The sequence below is a fragment of the Oryctolagus cuniculus genome, chromosome X (genome assembly GCF_964237555.1).
Source record: "Oryctolagus cuniculus chromosome X, mOryCun1.1, whole genome shotgun sequence".
In the NCBI taxonomy this organism is placed as follows: domain Eukaryota; kingdom Metazoa; phylum Chordata; class Mammalia; order Lagomorpha; family Leporidae; genus Oryctolagus; species Oryctolagus cuniculus.
The window spans coordinates 40,935,907-40,942,016 of record NC_091453.1 but is presented as its reverse complement, the minus strand read 5'-3'; the positions used below and the strand labels follow the sequence as shown (position 1 = coordinate 40,942,016).

At 36.9% G+C, this 6,110-nt stretch overlaps 1 pseudogene; it reads left to right on the top strand.

Annotated features, from left to right (window-relative positions):
• Positions 1-4,698: 4,698 nt before the first annotated feature.
• LOC100354133 (germ cell-less protein-like 1 pseudogene) lies at positions 4,699-5,760 on the top strand (annotated as a pseudogene).
• The last annotated feature ends 350 nt before the right edge of the window (positions 5,761-6,110 follow it).

The following is a 6,110-nucleotide window of genomic DNA, read 5'->3' as shown; positions in this document are numbered from 1 at the left end:
GGGAAGCCATTGAAATCCATAAGCTGTACTTTGGAAATTTATATTCATTAAATAAAAGTTTAAAAAAAAAGAATTAGAATCATACCATACAGCTTCTCAGACCATAAAGGAATGAAGTTGGAAATTAGCAACTCAGGAATCCCTAGAGCATATGCAAACACATGGAGACTGAACAACATGCTCCTGAATGGACAACAGGTCATTCAATAAATAAAAAGATAAATCAAAATCTTTCTGGAAGTAAATGAGGATAACAACACAACATATCAAAACTTATAAGATACGGCAAAAGCAGTGTTGAGAGGAAAGTTTATAGCAATAGGTGCCTACACCAAGAAATTGGAAAAGCAGCAAATAAATGAGCTTTCAACGCATCACAAGGATCTAGAAAAACAGCAACAAACCAGACCCAAATCTACCAGGAGAAGAGAAATAATTAAAATCAGAGAAGAAATCAAAAGGATTGAATCAAAAAACCATTGCAATAAATCAGCCAAATGAGGAGCTTTTTTTTTTGAAAAAATGCATAAAGTTGACACCCCATTGGCCCAACTAACTAAAAAAAGAAAAGACCCAAATCAATAAAATCAGAGATAAAAAAGGAAACATAACAACAGACACCACAGAAATAAAAAGAATCATCAGAAATTACTATAAGGACTTGTATGACAGCAAACAGGGAAACCTATCAGAAATGGATCGATTCCTGGACACATGCAACCTACCTAAATTGAACCAGGAAGACATAGAAAACCTAAATAGACCCATAACTGAGTAAGAAATTGAAACAGTAATAAAGGCCTTCCCAACCAGGAAAAGTCCAGGACCAGAAGGATTCACTGCTGAATTCTACCACATATTTAAAGAAGAACTAATTCCAATTCTTCTCAAACTATTCAGAACAATCGAAAAAGAGGGAATCCTCCAAAATTCTTTCTATGAAGCCAGCATCACCTTAATCCCTAAGCCAGAGAAAGATGCAGCACTGAAAGAAAATTAGAGACCAATATCCCTGATGAACATAGACACAAATATCCTCAATAAAATTCTCGCCAATAGAATACAACAACGCATCAGAAAACTCATCCACCCAGACCAAGTGGGATTTATCCCTGGTATGCAGGGATGGTTTAATGTGCGCAAATCAATCAATGTGATACACCACATCAACAAACTACAGAAGAAAAACCATATGATTATCTCAATAGACGCCGAGAAAGCATTTGATAAAATTCAACACCCTTTCATGATAAAAACTCTAAACAAATTGGGTATAGAAGGAACATTCCTCAATACAATCAAAGCAATTTATGAAAAACCCACGGCCAGCATCCTAGTGAATGGGGAAATGTTGGAAGCATTTCCACTGAGATCTGGTACCAGGCAGGGATGCCCACTCACCCCTGCTATTCAAAATAACTCTGGAAGTTTTACCCTAGCCTCAGGCAAGAAAAAGAAATTACAGGGATACAAATTGGGAAGGAAGAACTCAAACTATCCCTCTTTGTAGATGATATGATTCTTTATTTAGAGGATCCAAAGAACTCTTCTAAGAGACTATTGGAACTCATAGAAGATTTTGGCAAAGTAGCAGGGTATGAAATCAATGCACAAAAATCAACAGCCTTTGTATACACAGTCAATTCCATGGCTGAGGAAGAACTTCTAAGGTCAATCCCATTCACAATAGCTACAAAAACGATCAAATACCTTGGAATAAACTTAGCCAAGGACGTTAAAGATCTCTACGATGAGAATTACAAAATCTTAAAGAAAGAAATAGAAGAGGATACCAAAAAATGGAAAAATCTTCCATGCTCATGGATTGGAAGAATCAGCATCATCAAAATTTCCATTCTCCTAAAAGCAATTTATAGATTCAATGCAATACCAATCAAGATACCAAAGATATTTATAAGATGTAGAAAAAATGATGCTGAAGTTCATATGGAGACACAGGATACCTCGAATAGCTAAAGCAATCTTGTACAACAAAAACAAAGCCGGAGTCATCACAATACCAAATTTCAGGACATAACTACAGGGCAGTTGTAATCAAAACAGCATGGTACTGGTACAGAAACAGATGGATAGACCAATGAAACAGAATTGAAACACCAGAAATCAATCCAAACATCTGCAATGAACTCATATTTGCTCAAGGATCTAAAACGAATTCCTGGAACAAGGACAGTCTATTCAATAAATGGTGCTGGGAAAACTGTATTTACACGTGCAGAAGCATGAAGCAAGACCCCAACCTTAAACATTACAGAAAAATCCACTCAGCGTGGATTAAAGACCTAAAGCTATGACCCGACACCATTAAATTATTAGAGAACATTGGAGAAAACCTACAAGAGATTGGCATGGGCAAAGACTTCCTGGAAAAGACCATGGAGGTACAGGCAATCAAGGCCAAAATTAACTATTGGGATTGCATCAAATTGAGAAGTTTCTGTACTGCACAAGAAACAGTCAGGAAAGTGAAGAGGCAACCAACAGAATGGGAAAAAAACATTTGCAAACTATGCTACAGATGAATGAATAAGAACCAGAATCTACAAAGAGATGAAGAAACTCCACAAAAGCAAAACAGACAACCCACAGAGATGGGCCAAGGACCTCAATAAAATAAAATAAAAATCTCAATAGACATTTTTCAGAAGAGGAAATCCACATGGCCAACAGACACATGAAAAAATGTTCAAGATCACTAGCAAGCAGGGAAATGCAAATCAAAACCACAATGAGGTTCCACCTCACCCCGGGGAGAATGGCTTACATTCAGAAATCTACCAACAACAGATGCTGGCGAGGATGTGGGGATAAAGGGACACTAACCCATTGTTGGTGGGAATGCAAACTGGTCAAGCCACTATGGAAGTCAGTCTGGAGATTCCTCAGAAACCTGAATTTAACCTAACATTCAACCCAGCCATCCCACTCCTTGGAATTTACCCAAAGGAAATAAAATTGGCAAACAAAAAAACTGTCTGCACCTTAATGTTTATTGCAGCTCAATTCACAATAAGCAACTCATGACAAGATCCGAGGGTGATTAATGATGCCATAAATAAGAGTGTCAATTTGTTAAGTCAACAACAGGACTCACTGTGCACTTACTCCTCATCTAGGATCTCTGTCCTTAACGTGCTGTACATTGAGATTTAATGCTATAACTAGTACTCAAACAGTATTTTTCACTTTGTGTTTCTATGTGGGTGCAAACTGTTGAAATCTTTACTTAATGTATGCTAAACTGATCTTCTACATATAAAGAGAATTGAAAATGAATCTTGATGTGAATGGAAGGGGAGAGGGAGCGGGAGATCGGAGGGTTGTGGGTGGGAGGGAAGTTATGGTGGTGGAAGCCATTGTAATCCATAAGCTGTACGTTGGAAATTTATGTTCATTAAATAAATGTTAAAGAAAATCAATAGCATTTATGTACACCGCAATGCCATGGCTGAGAAGGAACTTGTAAGTTCAGTTTTTTCACAAGAGCTACAAAAATCTAAATACTTTAGAGCAAACGTAATCAAGGATGTGATGGATTTCTTTGATGAAAAGTATAAAACCCTCAACAAGAAATAGAAGAAGTCACAAAAAAATGGGAAAATATGCCACATTCTTGGATTGGAAGAATTAATACCATCCAATGTCCATACTACAAATAGCAATTTAAAGATTCAATGCGATTCCAAACAAATTTCCAGTGACACAGCTATCTAATTATGAAAAAAAAATGCTAAAATTTACATGGAAACAAAAGAGAACCTGAAGAGGGACTTCAACACATGCTTTACAAAAGAGGAAATTCAAATGACCAGCAGATTCATAAAAAAAATGCTCACGATCACTAGCTATCAGGGGAATGTGAAAAAAAAAGCCACAATGAGGTTTTATCTCACCCCAGTTAGAATGCCTCACATACCTAATCAACAAAGAACAAATGCTGGTGAGGATATGGTGGAAAAGGTACCCTGATCCACTGCTAGTAGGAATGTAAGATGGTGCAACCAGTGTGGAAGACAGTATGGAGATATCTCAGAAAATTAAAAATACATCTACTGTATGACCTAGCCATCCCACTCCTGGGAATTTTCCCAAAAGAAATAAAATCATCAATGGAAGAGTTATCTGTACCCCCATGTTTATTGCAACTCAATTCACCTTAGCTAAGATATGGATTTAACTTATATGCCCATCAACCAAAGACTCAATGAAGAAAATGTGGTACATATATACCATGGAATATTATTCAGCCGTAAAAGATAATGAAATCTTCTTTCAAAACAAAATGGATGCAAGTGGTAACAATTATGTTTAGTGAAATAAGCTAGTCTCCAAAAGACAAATTCCATGATCTGTGGTAGCTAATTAAGTACCTAAAAGTTAATCTATAACACTGAAATTGACATTTTGAGATATGAAAATTTTAGCTGCCCCTTGTCTCTACTGTTGAGAAACAGTTTTTTTTTTTTTTCTTACTTTTTGTTGAACCCTTTGCTTACTGCAAGTTTAATCTTATGAGTATAAAGTCAACTGAAAATAGATCGTCGTGGGGCCGGTGCAGTGGCGCAGTGGGTTAAAGCCCTGGCTTGAAGCGATGCATCCCACATGGGCGCCAGGTCTAGTTCCGGTTGCTGCTCTTCACTTTCAGCTCTCTGCTATGGCCTGGGAAAGCAGTGGAATATGGCCCAAGTGCTTGAGCCCCTGCACCCACGTGGGAGACCCGGAAGAAACTCCTGGCTCCTGGCTTCAGGAGTTCTGGCAGCTGCATACTTGCTTCAATTAGAGGATTTAATTCAACAATGTGATGAGACCATGGAAGAAACAATCAATGGGAAAACTGTGTGTTGTTATTATGTAGCAGCAGAAACGTATGGGTTAGATTCTGTAAAGAAAAATTGTTTTGAATGGCTTCTTCACAATTTGATGACACAGCCAAGTGTTGAGCTTTGCAAAAAAATTGATATAGAGCTCATGAATCTTCTCATCTCTTCTCCCAATTTATTAGTAATGCAAAAAGAAATGGATATATACATGACTCTTAAAGAGTGGGTGTTCCTTCGCTTCAACCCAGCATGGAAACACTCACAGAAACATCTTTTAGTTACTGCTAACAACTGGCTTTCCAGGTACAGGGAACAAGTCAATAACATCACTTTTCTTGAAACAAATGAAGGCATAATATTTTGACCAGTATTTAAAACATTGAGGTTTCAGCATATCATCTGTGACCTGGCCTCCACAAGAGTTTTTGAATGAGATATTCTAATTCCTTCGGAGTGGTTATCAACTGTTTACAAATAAAAATGGCTTTCCTTCCTACGAGCACAGCAGTGCAGGGAAATTGCGCCTGAACACATCAATAAAGCAGAACTTGAAGGATATAGCATGAGATGTGGTAAAAGGATTGTCAAGGATGGAAGATACTCTTGGAAATGGTCAGGTTACAACTTCGGCTTTCCTTTAGACGCCATCTTTACCAGCCATTATATAATTTTCAAGCAAAATACTTTCAGGCAGCTATGTGAGGGTTCTGCCTGTACACAATCTGCCTTCAGGTTAACCTTGGCATATTTTTATTCTAGTGGAAAGCTAAGCTTCAGCAAAACAACTGGTTATAAAATCCTGACTTTTGAAAAGGATGAAGAACAAGTGGTAATGAATTTGGGTAGTGTTGTTCTGAACTTCACTTTATATATTTCCTGTAATTTCCTGTTTATGTTATCAGAAAATACAGGAAGCTGATAATCTTATCAGTATGAATATATTAGCATTTTGAAGACTTGAAATGCTTATTTAATTTAAACACAATTAAGATGGCCAATGAACACAATATAAAGGATATGGTAACATCACAAATGCTTACCGTTCATTTTCATTTATTTCTATCTGTGAAGAGAAACTATAATTCCAAGAAATAGCTGTCAAACCAAACAGTAAATGATGCTAGCATCTTTTATTTTTCATTTGCAATCAACCGCCATGTTCCAAATTGAAATGACACTATACTTCTAAGGAACTGAGAGAAAATTTACTCGTCAGACCAATTCTATAATAACTAACTAATGTTGAGACAAAATAGAAGGTTCTCTCCT